Below are 17,121 nucleotides of genomic sequence, written 5' to 3' on the forward strand. Positions count from 1 at the left end.
GTTCTAGACTTGTTCTAAATTGTTCCAAAGATCAATTTAAAAAATAAAATTTTCCGGCGAAAAATGGAAAAAAACGATTTTTTGACCTGGCCCCCCCATTTTCGAAATCGAACTTTTAAAGGTTGTTCCAATTGTTCTAGTTGTTCTAAACATTGTTCCAAAGTGATAATTCCCTAAACAAAATATTTCACGAGATATAATAAAAAAATAGTTTCGTGCGCTAAAACAGTTTTTTTACGTTTTTCGGCTATAGTTATTATCTCTTAACACCAAACTGTATATTTTAGCTTAAAAACAGAACAGAACAACCTGGAACAACTTCTCAATTTGCTAGAACATAATTTTAAAGAGTACCTTTACTCTTGGAAATAAACATATTTTTGTTTGTTTTTTCGTGTTTTCGACCGATAACGACGTGACAGCGGTCCCAAACTATAGAAAATTACGTACTGCATAGAACAACTGGAACAACTCTCAGTTTTTGCTAGAACATTATTTTAAGGGTACTTTACTCTTGGAAACTAACACATTTTTCTTGTATTTTCGTGTTTTCGACCGATAACGTCGCGACAGCGGTCCCAAACTATAGAACAATCTACATACTGGCATAGAACAACTTGGAACAAACTCTCCGTGTTTGCTAGAACATAATTTTAAAGGGTACTTTACTCTGGAAATAAACACATTTTCTTGTTTTTTTCGCGTTTTTCGACCGATAACGTGCGCGACAGCGGTCCCAAACTATAGAACAATACATACTGGCATAGAACAACTTGGAACAACTCTCAGTTTTGCTAGAACATCATTTAAAGGGTACTTTACTCTTGGAAATAAACAAATTTTTTTTGTTTTTTCATCTCTTTTTTGCCCGCTAAAGTCGCGATAGCAGTCCCAAACTATAGAACAATTACGTACTGGCATAGAACAACTTGGAACAACTCTCAGTTTTGCTAGAAATAATTTTAAGAGTACTTACCTCTTGGAAATAAACACCTTTTTCTTGTTTTTTCGTGTTTTTCCGACCGATAACGTCGCGACAGCGGTCCCAAACTATAGACAATTACATACTGGCATAGAACAACTTGGAACAACTCTCAGTTTTGCTGAACATCATTTTTAAAGGGTACTTTACTCTTGGAAATAAACAATTTTTTTTTGTTTTTTTCATCTTTTTTGCCCGCTAAAGTCGCCGATAGCGTGCCCCAAACTATAGAACAATTACGTACTGGCATAGAACAACTTGGAACAACTCTCAGTTTTGCTAGAACATATATTTAAAGAGTACTTTACTCTTGGAAATAAACACATTTTTCTTGTTTTTCGGGTTTTTCGACCGGATAACATCGCGGACAGCGGTCCCAAACTATAGAACAATTACATACTGGCATAGTAGACCAACTTGGAACACCTCTCAGTTTTGCTAGAACATCATTTTAAAGGGTACTTTACTCTTGGAAATAAACAAATTTTTTGGTTTTTTCATTTTTTTGCCCGTAAGTCGCGAAACGCCCCCCAAACTAAAAAAACAATAGTACTGGATAGAAAATTTTGGAAAACCCAATTTTGCTAGAACATTTTTTTAAAGGTTTTACTTTTAAAAATAAACACATTTTTTTGTTTTTTTCTCTTTTTCCCCTTTAAGTCGCGATAGGGTCCCAAACTTAGAACAAATTACTAGGGCATAAAAAATTTTGAAAACTCTAAGTTTTGTGAACAAAATTTTTAAAAAGTTTTTTATTTTGGAAAAAAACATTTTTTTGTTTTTTTTTTTTTCGACCATAACGTCGCGACAGCGGTCCCAAATAAAAAATTTTCATCGGCTTAGAAAATTGGGGAACAACTCCAGTTTTGTAGAAAACTCATTTTAAAGGGTTTTATTTGGAAAAAAAACAAATTTTTTGTTTTTCATTTTTTTTGCCCGCAAAACGAAAAGCGGCCCAAAATAAAAAAAAAAATTTTACTACGGCATAGAACAACTTGGAACAACCTCTCGCTCATACATAGTACCACCATACATCATACATATATGTATGATACCAATCATACATAGTACCTCGGACTGCGGACACAACCTTCACATGCTCTCTCCCACCACATGCTCTTTCCCACTACGCTCTCTGTCCGATCCGTGTAGCGCGGCGTTATCTATATGTTCTTTGGGCGTTCGGGAGAGGTGATAGGCGATCTCGTTTTTTTTCACTATCTTACCGAGCATTTTGTACTATGTATGATTAGCATTTACAATCCTAAGAGAGACCGATCTTAAGATCATTTTGAAAGTTATACTTATTAATAAAAAAATTAATAAATATTTTTTCGGCATTTTGTATGCGATATTGACGTCTCGTTTGCTATTCTTATAAAACTGTTTGATATGGCTACGCATGTAGAAAAATCTCTTGGATTATTATTCAATCCCTAGATTTACGTGATATGTGAATCCTGACGGTAAACCCGTTATTCCCAGTTCTGAAATTATTATAAAAATTAGCGATATTACCGAAGCAAAATCCCGATAGATATAAATACTAAAGCAAAGTATATATATGTAATTTTACACAAAAAAACAGATACAGCATTTGGGATAAAATTTTAAAATTTTTCAATATTGAGATTGGATCATCCTAATTATCGATTCTGAGCATGATATTTCTTTAAATAAAAGTAACAGTATCTTATCACATTCAATCTAAATTTATCTTACGTGCTTTGGTGAAGATAGCTCCTGAAAATGTATTTTATGAGGATTTAGAGTTTTTAAAGGAACGAAGATATAATGTCTTATACGCAAGTATGGACTGACGAATTATATGCTGAAATATATACTGCAACGAAACTGCCATGTCCATTAAATTTTAAAACATGTAAGCTATCTGAAACTGGTATTTATTTAACTGTATCAGGCCGATGTCCAGAATGCGATGCCATTTTCAAAGGTGTGTCATTAATAAACCTTTAACCACCGATCTGATATAACGATGGAATGGTGTAATTGAAAATTTCGACCGACTTTCAATTAACATAAAAAAAAGCGTCAATTGAAAGGTGAGAGAAGATATAGGTTTCTAAAGAAATGGTCGAGTCAAATATTTTACCGTGTATATGGCGCAGAAAGGAAGCCCGACAAAACTTATGGATTTTGGCGATAAACGAGCCAGCTCATTTACCAAACATTAATGTTTTACCGCAAAGCAAAAGAAGAAAAACGCAATATTGATTTAGGAATATCTGTTAGTGATCCAGTAGAAAGTATAAAGCGTATGAAATATGATATTCACGCAGGACATATTCATTCCAATGATTAGATCCATGTTTTCGTTCACTACTGGACACAGGAACAATGGCAATTTATCTCGATATTTAATTTTATTTGTGTCGCTGCTACGGGATCATTGGTAAAAAAATTAAAGTTACCAAGTAATGAATATCTTGCGCATATATATTTATATCAGGTAGTAGCAGAAACTCCAACATCAAAAATGCCCGTATTCAAATGTTAAGCGCGGATTCAAAATACTAACGCAATTATGTATTGGTTAAATGAAATAATTAGGATAGGCTGTACGCATAAACAAAAATTTCCCTTACCCAAAGCAGATAGTTTGCGACTTCGATAAAGCATTGATGGGCGCTGTAGCGAAATCATTTGGAGGATGTAAAAATTTGAAGGATTATTTACAACAATGTTTTGTTATCTTATAACATGCCTTATAGTTTACCATCATGCCTCATTCGCTTAGACATCTCGCATTACGTACACTTAATTTCCCGATGGAATGAATTTAAAAACATACATCCACGAGTAAAAACATTTTTATATGTTAATCATGGGATATTTGACAAAAATACTAATTTTCAGGAATAGAAAATGTCGTTAAATCCCTTATAATAGTATGTAATAGCGAAGGCTGTGGCTTAAATCAAAATAACTCGGAAAGTTTAGCTGAACAAGCTTTAAAACACTGCACGGTATAATTAACGGCAATACAGACATAAATACATAATAGAAAATGAAAACATTGAAAAAGATATTTCGGCAACGGAACGCGTTATTCTTAAATGACAAAGAAATTCAAGAAAAATTTGAAAATAATACTATCGGTAATTGGGTAAATGTTTTATTTGAAGATTCTATAAACGCAGTTTCTTCTGCCTCTCAGGGTGAAGCGATTAATTCGTATTACGCCCCTTCTATAATTCCTAAGATTAAACATCTTTTGTATTATTTTCCACTCTATACAAGTACTATGGCAAATGCATTTAAACTAGAAAAAATACATGTCAGCTCATCCGCCATAGAATCTGAATTCAATGATCTCAAGCATCGCATTTTAAGAAATGAATGTCGACCGATGCGCATCGATAAATTTTTAAGCATCCATTTAAAATCCTTTTCGGGAAAGGCAAAATTAGCTGTATCAAAAAAAGAAGATATGAATTTAAATAAAACACAAGTAAGTGAAGTAAAAGAAGAAAAAAATGCATACGAAACAAATATTGATGACAAAGAATCATCAAACGTATCATTCAAAGACATCTTATTTGAAAATTTTGATGTAATTAAAAATGAATTCGACGATATTATAGAAAACAAAGAAAATGTATACAATGCAAAAAGTACTTCCGAATTAGAAACATCGACGTCTTTGTTTAATGAGTCTCAAGACTTATTGTTGGAGCACAATTGGAAGAATAAAAATATTCCTAAAAAAATTAAACGTACATATCTGAGTGCTCGACCCGATTGGAATATTACGGAACTTAGTAAAAAAAATGTAATCGGTATTGCTATGCTCCAAAATGGAAATTTATGTCCCTCAATTACCGACAAAAATGTTAAATATGTCGTACAAAATACATGCGGCTTTGATAGCATTTTTAGTATTTTAACTTGTGCAACTATGTACAACTCATTTCGTCAAGTAATGGAATCAAGTTCAACAAAAGTTTATGAATTTTTAAAATTATTTTTAAAAACTGGTTCCAGTAAACAAACTTATAGAAAAAGAGCAGAATTGTTGCGCGACGTAGAACATTTTGTAAGCGAAAGTATATCTGGCATCAAAGTTATTGATACAGTTTCGAATATTTCCTATCTTTGCGAACAATTATTTAAAGAAGATTTCAGCTACAATTTAAATAAAACTTGTGTGAAATGTGAAAATGTTATTGAACGCAAAGGAATTATTTTACCGATTAATATTGATATATTGAACAAACTTGGATATAAGAATTTACAGAATGCAATAGATGAATATAGCCACACCTTAAATAAAAATTGTAAAAAATGTAGCAGTGACCTTAACATTAACATAAAATATGGAGATATAATATTTATAGAAACTACGGATGGAACGGAGCAGAAAATTAAATTATACGATTTTCAAAATAGTTTAATATTAAATCAAGAACAATATGAACTAGTAGGAATAATTAATTTTAAGGGAGGTGCAACAATTACATCCCCAGGACATTACACTGCATTCGTACAAACTAATGAGTGGATGCAATTCGATGACCTATATAAGAAAGCAGTACATGTTACTAATGAGACAGAAATAAACCCACACATGTGCATATATGTAAAACTTTAAAGCTTAATATATATTTATTACTAATATATCTACTTATTATATGATAGTTACATCCTTATTATATGATACTTACATTTTTATTATAAACAAATTTAATTTTTAAAAATTTAGAAAATATTTTAAAAAGTTAAAAAACAAAAAAGTTAAAAAAATATTAAAAATACAAAAACGTTATTAAAAAATTACTTCGTAAAAACATTTAAAACTTCAATTAATTTTAAGTTACATTAGAAACTAATTATATAAAACATAAGCAATATATAAGACATAGGCATAAGATATTTAATATATAGACATAAGATATAGGCATATAATATTAGATATATAAGGTTAGATATATAAGGATAGATATATAAGATAGACATAAGGTTTAATATATAAAAATATTAAAATAAAAAAAAGTTACAAAAAATTTTTAATTTTAATTAATTTTGAGTTACATTACAATTTAATTATATAAGACATAAGCAATATATATATATATATAGGCATAAGATATTTAATATACAGATATAAGATATAGGCATATATATGTAAATATAAGATTTAATATATAATATAAGACATAAGTATCGTGAGAGGCAAGGGGACTCACAATAATCAAGAACCCCGAAAAAGAGTAAAATACTAAATTTACAATTGTGCAATCGCCAGGTTCTCAAGGCTACCTCAACAAAAGTCTTCTAGAGGGAGAAAGGTTAAATCTTACTCTGACACCAAGAGTAAAGTTCCCTTTGGGTGATTGTTCCGGGAAAAACGAGAGTTGTTCCAAGTTGTTTTATGCCAGTATGTAATTGTTCTATAGTTTGGGACCGCTGTCGCGACTTTAGCGGGCGAAAAAGATGAAAAAACAAGAAAAATGTGTTTATTTCCAAGAGTAAAGTACTCTTTAAAATAATGTTCCAGCAAAACTGAGAGTTGTTCCAAGTTGTTCTATGCCAGTACGTAATTGTTCTATAGTTTGGGACCGCTATCGCGACTTTAGCGGGCAAAAAAGATGAAAAAACAAAAAAAATGTGTTTATTTCCAAGAGTAAAGTACTCTTTAAAATAATGTTCCAGCAAAACTGAGAGTTGTTCCAAGTTGTTCTATGCCAGTACGTAATTGTTCTATAGTTTGGGACCGCTATCGCGACTTTAGCGGGCAAAAAAGATGAAAAAACAAAAAAAATGTGTTTATTTCCAAGAGTAAAGTACTCTTTAAAATAATGTTCCAGCAAAACTGAGAGTTGTTCCAAGTTGTTCTATGCCAGTACGTAATTGTTCTATAGTTTGGGACCGCTATTGCGACTTTAGCGGGCAAAAAAGATGAAAAAACAAAAAAAATGTGTTTATTTCCAAGAGTAAAGTACTCTTTAAAATAATGTTCCAGCAAAACTGAGAGTTGTTCCAAGTTGTTCTATGCCAGTACGTAATTGTTCTATAGTTTGGGACCGCTGTCGCGACGTTATCGGTCGAAAAACACAAAAAAACAAGAAAAATGTGTTTATTTCCAAGAGTAAAGTACTCTTTAAAATTATGTTCTAGCAAAATTGAGAGTTGTTCCAAGTTGTTCTATGCCAGTACGTAATTGTTCTATAGTTTGGGACCGCTATCGCGACTTTAGCGAGCAAAAAAGATGAAAAAACAAAAAAAATGTGTTTATTTCCAAGAGTAAAGTACTCTTTAAAATAATGTTCCAGCAAAACTGAGAGTTGTTCCAAGTTGTTCTATGCCAGTACGTAATTGTTCTATAGTTTGGGACCGCTGTCGCGACGTTATCGGTCGAAAAACACGAAAAAACAAGAAAAATGTGTTTATTTCCAAGAGTAAAGTACTCTTTAAAATTATGTTCTAGCAAAATTGAGAGTTGTTCCAAGTTGTTCTATGCCAGTACGTAATTGTTCTATAGTTTGGGACCGCTATCGCGACTTTAGCGAGCAAAAAAGATGAAAAAACAAAAAAAATGTGTTTATTTCCAAGAGTAAAGTACTCTTTAAAATAATGTTCCAGCAAAACTGAAAGTTGTTCCAAGTTGTTCTATGCCAGTATGTAATTGTTCTATAGTTTGAGACCGCTATTGCGACTTTAGCGGGCAAAAAAGATGAAAAAACAAAAAAAATGTGTTTATTTCCAAGAGTAAAGTACTCTTTAAAATAATGTTCCAGCAAAACTGAGAGTTGTTCCAAGTTGTTCTATGCCAGTACGTAATTGTTCTATAGTTTGGGACCGCTGTCGCGACGTTATCGGTCGAAAAACACAAAAAAACAAGAAAAATGTGTTTATTTCCAAGAGTAAAGTACTCTTTAAAATTATGTTCTAGCAAAATTGAGAGTTGTTCCAAGTTGTTCTATGCCAGTACGTAATTGTTCTATAGTTTGGGACCGCTATCGCGACTTTAGCGAGCAAAAAAGATGAAAAAAACAAAAAAAATGTGTTTATTTCCAAGAGTAAAGTACTCTTTAAAATAATGTTCCAGCAAAACTGAAAGTTGTTCCAAGTTGTTCTATGCCAGTACGTAATTGTTCTATAGTTTGGGACCGCTATCGCGACTTTAGCGGGCAAAAAAGATGAAAAAACAAAAAAAATGTGTTTATTTCCAAGAGTAAAGTACCCTTTAAAATAATGTTCTAGCAAAACTGAGAGTTGTTCCAAGTTGTTCTATGCCAGTACGTAATTGTTCTATAGTTTGGGATCGCTGTCACGTCGTTATCGGTCGAAAAACACGAAAAAACAAGAAAAATGTGTTTATTTCCAAGAGTAAAGTACTCTTTAAAATTATGTTCTAGCAAAATTGAGAGTTGTTCCAAGTTGTTCTATGCCAGTACGTAATTGTTCTATAGTTTGGGACCGCTATCGCGACTTTAGCGAGCAAAAAAGATGAAAAAACAAAAAAAATGTGTTTATTTCCAAAAGTAAAGTACTCTTTAAAATAATGTTCCAGCAAAACTGAAAGTTGTTCCAAGTTGTTCTATGCCAGTACGTAATTGTTCTATAGTTTGGGACCGCTATCGCGACTTTAGCGAGCAAAAAAGATGAAAAAACAAAAAAAATGTGTTTATTTCCAAGAGTAAAGTACTCTTTAAAATTATGTTCTAGCAAAATTGAGAGTTGTTCCAGGTTGTTCTGTTCGTTTTTAGCTAAAATATACAGTTTGGTGTTTAAGAGATAATAACTATAGCCGAAAACGTAAAAATACTGTTTTAGCGCACGAAACTATTTTTTTATTATATCTCGTGAAATATTTTGTTTAGGGAATTATCACTTTGGAACAATGTTTAGAACAACTAGAACAATCTGGAACAACCTTTAAAAGTTCGATTTTCGAAAAATGGGGGGCCAGGTCAAAAAATCGTTTTTTTTCCATTTTTCGCGAAAATTTTTATTTTTTAAATTTGATCTTTTGGAACAATTTAGAACAAGTCTAGAACAACCTGGAACAACCTTTAAAATTTTAAAATTCGAAAAATGGGGGGCTAACTTCATACAGGCCAAATATGGATCTCATACAAATATATTAGCTTTATTATGTTGAAATAAAAATTATTTAAAATATTAATTTGAGAATCTATTTAATTTGATCTCGATTGTCAAGAAAATGCGACTGCGAAATAAGCAGATTTTTAATCGATATATATTTTTTTTATAATTGATATATAATTTTTTTTAAATCCATATTCGCACGTGCAAAAATTGAATAAAAATTGATAAAAATTTAATAAAAATTAATTTTTAAAATTCATTTTTATTTTTAAAATTTTTATTAAAAATTGGATTTTTTCTGCAAAAGTTAAAAAAAAATTATAAAAGGTAATAAAAATAAAATAAATAAATCAATAAAAAATAAAACTTATAATAAAAATAAAAATATTTAATTTATAATATTTATTAGAATAAAAATAATTATAAAAATTAATTTTAAAATTAATAAAAATTGATAAAAATTTCTGCTCGAAGAGCACGTACGTGCTCTTTTTTGCCTCAATGCAGACCTCGAATGCTTTCAAGAGCGATTAGATCATCATCATCATCATCACCCTCGCTGAGTGGCGCTTTCGTTAGGACGACCCGAGTCACTGAATATCCCGGATGCGGTCATTATCGTTAAGAATAACTAAATCTTACGTCCCTCTTCCACTTACTCCTCCTCCTTTCACCTCCTTTTTTCAAGAGATAGGATGCCCACGCGACACCCATTACGACTAATTGGTTCATTCGAGTTGTCGCTCTAAACGGCACGAATTATTCTTCAATCTCGTCCTGGAATGCACCGCATTCGCAGCGAGGTTGTTATTATTTTATTATATATAGTCGAGTTCCGGACAACAAGAATCGAGAAACGCGCTGATCGTACAAAGTAAAAGTTTTCTTGTTAAAATTTTTGTGTTAAATATTTAACACATTCATGTGTTAATTTAACATATTATTGTTCTGTTAATTGAACTTAAATGTTAAATTATTAAAAGAACTGAAAAAAGTAAAAACAACACAATGTGCATCTATTTTTAATTTTACACAATAAATATGTTCTGCTTTATTAGTGACAACATTTATCTGTTCAAATTTACAGAAAAAATGTTGATTTTCTATTTTATATATTTTAATATACATATACATATATATATATATATATATATATATATATATGTCGTGCGCATATAACGGGGACAGAATTTCAAGCGTATGCATACTTTGAGGACATTTGTATACTTTGGGGACAGGCCTCAAACTAATCACATATCAAACGTATGGTTTGGGGACAATCTCCCATATGTCCAGCGTATATTTTGGGACACTCTTTTTTTAATTGCAAACTATATTAGATAAATTCCCAAACTCTGCATAATTGTCATTTTTGAAAATAAAACAATATTTTGGATATTAAAGCATTTTTTATACTCAACGTTTACTTTGAGGGCTCATAAATGAAATGTATATTTCGAGGACATGCTCTCATATGTTCAGCGTATATTTCGAGGACATGTCCTCATATGTCCAGCGTATATTTTGGGACACCCTATTTTTTCAATTGCAAACCATATTAGATAAACTCCCAAAGTTTAGATAATTGTCATTTTTAAAAATAAAACAATATTTTGGGTGTTAAAGCATTTTTTATACTCAACGTTTACTCTGAGGACTCATAAATGAAATGTATATTTCGAGGACATGCTCTCATATGTTCAGCGTATATTTCGAGGACATGTCCTCATATGTCCAGCGTATATTTTGGGACACCCTATTTTTTCAATTGCAAACCATATTAGATAAACTCCCAAAGTTTAGATAATTGTCATTTTTAAAAATAAAACAATATTTTGGGTGTTAAAGCATTTTTTATACTCAACGTTTACTCTGAGGACTCATAAATAAAATGTATATTTCGAGAACATGTCCTCGAATTATACTTTAAATATATTATTCAGCGGTGTCTCGAAATAATACATTCATTTATGTAGTTTATATATTGTGAGTTTACTTCGAGGTCATCTTTTATATAATTTATTTACTCTGAGAACTCAAATGAAATGTATATTTCGAGGACATGTCTTCGAATTATACTTTAAATATATTATTTAGCGGTGTCCCGAAATAATACAACTGCCCGACTCGCGTTAAGATACACGGTGTCTCGTCGGCTACGCCCTTAACTGGTCGTAAGACACTACCGTGTCTCTTGATTCATTTATGTAGTTTATATATTGTGAACTTACTTCGAGGTCATCTTTTATTATAATTTATCTGGTCCGTTCCGTATACTTTGAAGACTTGTAAAATATAATTAGAAACTATACTTTAGAGAGATCAAATATGATGTAAAATTTATAGTTTGAATACATATACGTAGTTTTTGAAAATTTCAAACCTTAATAAAATGTATTTTTCTAGGATATAAGAAGCCTTCAAATTATATTTTGAATATATTATTTGGCAATTAAAATAAGGTGTCCCGAAATAATACTTTCAAATTTTACATAGTTTATATAATCAGAATACACAATTCACAATATTTACATTTAACTCAGAGTTGGGACCGTCACTCTGAAAAAGTAACACATTACTGTTACAATTACTTATTGTAAAAAGTAACTTATTACCGTTATTCGTTATTAATTTTAAAAAGTAACGCGTTACCGTTATTATTACTTAGAAAGTAACGATTCGTTATTTTTTCGTTACTTTTTGTTACGTTTTCATTTTTTGTAATGCTAAAAAGTAAGCTATTGGATTTTAAAATTCTCTTACTTAATAATCTATATTAAATATAATAATATATGTTACAATTAAAAACTCTGAATTAGTCTTTGGCAAATGTATATAGCATATATAGTAAGATAATAAGGAATTAAAAAGTAACTAACCACTAATTCGTTACCGTTACTATAAAAATGTAACGACGTCTTATATCGTTACCGTGACAAACAAATAAATTTGTAATAATTATTAATTAAGTTATTAATTAAAATATTTAAGCGAATAAGCGAGTGGAAAGCGATAGACCGAAATCGGTGAGCATGTAGGGCTTATTTGTTTACGTCGCTTAATAACAAAAGTATCATCTTACTTTTCGGCGCGGCGGCATTGCTCGCCGCTCGCTGCATGACTCTGCCTCTCGATCAGATAATGCTTTTGTTACTAAAAGACGTAAATAAATAAGTCATCGTACATGCCCACCGATTCTGGCCTACCGCTTTCTACCCACTCATTCGCTAGATATTTTTATTAATAACTCAATAATTATTGCAAGTTTAGCGAAATGATACAGGACTTTTCTATTCAGTTTAACATGCTGTACCCGTTCACGAAAGATAGTTCGCGAATTATGGGATACCCTGTATATTTACGTTTCTCATCCGAAATTACTCGTTGACGCACGAATTTCGTGTTGCCTTCCTGCAATTTCTGTCCTTTTTATTAAGGTCTTAAAATTTCGTATATCTAACAATAAATTTGTATATTGTATATGGTCGATTAAGAAATTAAGCACATGAAACAACGCCGAATACTCGAGCCTCGAGCAATACACGGAATTATTCTTTTTCTTTTCAGCGGTCCGTTCTGTGTTCTCTATCAGTCTCATGTACATGTCCTACATATCTCATCCCCATCTCTCTCTTTCTCTCTCTCTCTCTCTCTCTCTCTCTCTCTAATGACAATTGAGATAAAATTCTTTATAACTTTAAAGACGTAAGAAACATTTATAAAGTATAATTTGAAGCCAGAAAATATAATAACTAAAATATAATTTGGAAATTATTTTTAACTAGATTTATACTTGTTTCTACGTATACTTTGGGAACAATGAGAATTTTCGGACATTTATAGAAAACTAATTCGATTTATATAACTTTAGAAACAAGTTAGATATATATTATTTATTTTATTTAGGAACATTTATATATTAAAATATTACATGTAAAAGAGTATATATCTTTTATATATGAACATTTGTAGGACTAAAAATGTCCTCCGTTTTGTACTTTTGCAATAAGTAAGGAGAAATTAATTTAAGAAGTCGGTCTATCCGCGCGAATAAAAGCGTACAGCGAAAAGAAACCGTTTACTACCTTGATACAAAGCGCACAGTGAAGCAATGGAAAAAGCACTCAGCTCGATATTCAATATGTTAATGTTTTCTCCGATTATAATAGAAAATTGATAATTGTAGAAATTAATTTAATTTCATAAATCTTATTATTATATATTATACAAGGTGTTCCAGATCAATCGTTTTATTTGTCATAGAAATAGAACGGGTTAAACTAGGTCAAAAATAGAACGATTGACGGTCAATTATCAATTTTCTATTATAATCGGAGAAAACATTAACATATTGAATATCGAGCTGAGTGCTTTTTCCATTGCTTCACTGTGCGCTTTGTATCAAGGTAGTAAACGGTTTCTTTTCGCTGTACGCTTTTATTCGCGCGGATAGACCGACTTCTTAAATTAATTTCTCCTTACTTATTGCAAAAGTACAAAACGGAGGACATTTTTAGTCCTACAAATGTTCATATATAAAAGATATATACTCTTTTACATGTAATATTTTAATATATAAATGTTCCTAAATAAAATAAATAATATATATCTAACTTGTTTCTAAAGTTATATAAATCGAATTAGTTTTCTATAAATGTCCGAAAATTCTCATTGTTCCCAAAGTATACGTAGAAACAAGTATAAATCTAGTTAAAAATAATTTCCAAATTATATTTTAGTTATTATATTTTCTGGCTTCAATTTATACTTTATAAATGTTTCTTACGTCTTTAAAGTTATAAAGAATTTTATCTCAATTGTCATTAGAGAGAGAGAGAGAGAGAGAGAGAGAGAGAGAGAGAAGAGAGAGATGGGGATGAGATATGTAGGACATGTACATGAGACTGATAGAGAAAACAGAACGGACCGCTGAAAAGAAAAAGAATAATTCCGTGTATTGCTCGAGGCTCGAGTATTCGGCGTTGTTTCATGTGCTTAATTTCTTAATCGACCATATACAATATACAAATTTATTGTTAGATATACGAAATTTTAAGACCTTAATAAAAAGGACAGAAATTGCAGGAAGGCAACACGAAATTCGTGCGTCAACGAGTAATTTCGGATGAGAAACGTAAATATACAGGGTATCCCATAATTCGCGAACTATCTTTCGTGAACGGGTACAGCATGTTAAACTGAATAGAAAAGTCCTGTATCATTTCGCTAAACTTGCAATAATTATTGAGTTATTAATAAAAATATCTAGCGAATGAGTGGGTAGAAAGCGGTAGGCCAGAATCGGTGGGCATGTACGATGACTTATTTATTTACGTCTTTTAGTAACAAAAGCATTATCTGATCGAGAGGCAGAGTCATGCAGCGAGCGGCGAGCAATGCCGCCGCGCCGAAAAGTAAGATGATACTTTTGTTATTAAGCGACGTAAACAAATAAGCCCTACATGCTCACCGATTTCGGTCTATCGCTTTCCATTCGCTTATTCGCTTAAATATTTTAATTAATAACTTAATTAATAATTATTACAAATTTATTTGTTTGTCACGGTAACGATATAAGACGTCGTTACATTTTTATAGTAACGGTAACGAATTAGTGGTTAGTTACTTTTTAATTCCTTATTATCTTACTATATATGCTATATACATTTGCCAAAGACTAATTCAGAGTTTTTAATTGTAACATATATTATTATATTTAATATAGATTATTAAGTAAGAGAATTTTAAAATCCAATAGCTTACTTTTTAGCATTACAAAAAATGAAAACGTAACAAAAAGTAACGAAAAAATAACGAATCGTTACTTTCTAAGTAATAATAACGGTAACGCGTTACTTTTTAAAATTAATAACGAATAACGGTAATAAGTTACTTTTTACAATAAGTAATTGTAACAGTAATGTGTTACTTTTTCAGAGTGACGGTCCCAACTCTGAGTTAAATGTAAATATTGTGAATTGTGTATTCTGATTATATAAACTATGTAAAATTTGAAAGTATTATTTCGGGACACCTTATTTTAATTGCCAAATAATATATTAAAAGTATAATTTGAAGGCTTCTTATATCCTAGAAAAATACATTTTATTAAGGTGTGGCGATTATATCGTCACATATTCCCCAGTTTACATATATGCGAAACTTACGCGGGACGAAAGGAAAAGCGAGACGCGAGACAAAATAAACAAGTGAAAAGACACAACGGACAAGACGGGGAGACAAAGACGATAATCGAGACTCGAAAACAATAACACAAGCGAAATTAAAAAGGATGAGTCGAGAAGATTCTCGAAGGTCGTAGGAACGGGCAGGAAGAGAATAGATAGCGCGGGTTCGAGAGATTCGGCCCCCGTCAGTTATCGCGTGCGGACGTGCGACCGAAGGAAAAGTCTGTACCGATTGAAAGTCGTAAAATTAAATGGATACGAACATTAAAAGGCCTCGATTCTTTTCACACACACACTCTCTTTCTTATATATGTGCATATTACATCCTGCACTGATCAATTGGCACGTCAGGTAGTTAAAAAGGTTTGAAATTTTCAAAAACTACGTATATGTATTCAAACTATAAATTTTACATCATATTTGATCTCTCTAAAGTATAGTTTCTAATTATATTTTACAAGTCTTCAAAGTATACGGAACGGACCAGATAAATTATAATAAAAGATGACCTCGAAGTAAGTTCACAATATATAAACTACATAAATGAATCAAGAGACACGGTAGTGTCTCACGACCAGTTAAGGGCGTAGCCGACGAGACACCGTGTATCTTAACGCGAGTCGGGCAGTTGTATTATTTCGGGACACCGCTAAATAATATATTTAAAGTATAATTCGAAGACATGTCCTCGAAATATACATTTCATTTGAGTTCTCAGAGTAAATAAATTATATAAAAGATGACCTCGAAGTAAACTCACAATATATAAACTACATAAATGAATGTATTATTTCGAGACACCGCTGAATAATATATTTAAAGTATAATTCGAGGACATGTTCTCGAAATATACATTTCATTTATGAGTCCTCAGAGTAAACGTTGAGTATAAAAAATGCTTTAACACCCAAAATATTGTTTTATTTTTAAAAATGACAATTATCTAAACTTTGGGAGTTTATCTAATATGGTTTGCAATTGAAAAAATAGGGTGTCCCAAAATATACGCTGGACATATGAGGACATGTCCTCGAAATATACGCTGAACATATGAGAGCATGTCCTCGAAATATACATTTCATTTATGAGTCCTCAGAATAAACGTTGAGTATAAAAAATGCTTTAACACCCAAAATATTGTTTTATTTTTAAAAATGACAATTATCTAAACTTTGGGAGTTTATCTAATATGGTTTGCAATTGAAAAAATAGGGTGTCCCAAAATATACGCTGGACATATGAGGACATGTCCTCGAAATATACGCTGAACATATGAGAGCATGTCCTCGAAATATACATTTCATTTATGAGTCCTCAAAGTAAACGTTGAGTATAAAAAATGCTTTAATATCCAAAATATTGTTTTATTTTCAAAAATGACAATTATGCAGAGTTTGGGAGTTTATTTAATATGGTTTGCAATTGAAAAAATAGGGTGTCCCAAAATATACGCTGGACATATATATATATATATATATATATTAATACAATATTTGTGTCTCTATTTAACATATCCATATTATGTTAAATTAATACAAAAATTTCTGTGAACCGTTTATTGGGACATGTGATATCTGTTAAATTTGACAGAAATTTTTCAACTGTGTAAGAATGAGAAATTCTCCTCGCGAGAAATATAGATTAATAGAAATTTTTGTCAAATATAAAAATTTTAATTTTTAAAATTTTTATTTATTTTTTATTTTATTATTATTATTTTTTTAGAAAATAAAATGTTTACCAAATTGATAAATTAATTTAAATTGTATTGTAAATTAAACAAACTTTATTCTATTAGCATAACTCGTTATATTTATTGGAAGTGGATGTTTCTAAATCTCTGGAGTATCACTTTGAATAAAATAATGATATCCATAT

Source organism: Nylanderia fulva, unplaced genomic scaffold (genome assembly GCF_048542155.1).
Source record: "Nylanderia fulva isolate GAGA-0341 unplaced genomic scaffold, ASM4854215v1 Scaffold964, whole genome shotgun sequence".
Classification (NCBI taxonomy): Eukaryota; Metazoa; Arthropoda; class Insecta; order Hymenoptera; family Formicidae; genus Nylanderia; species Nylanderia fulva.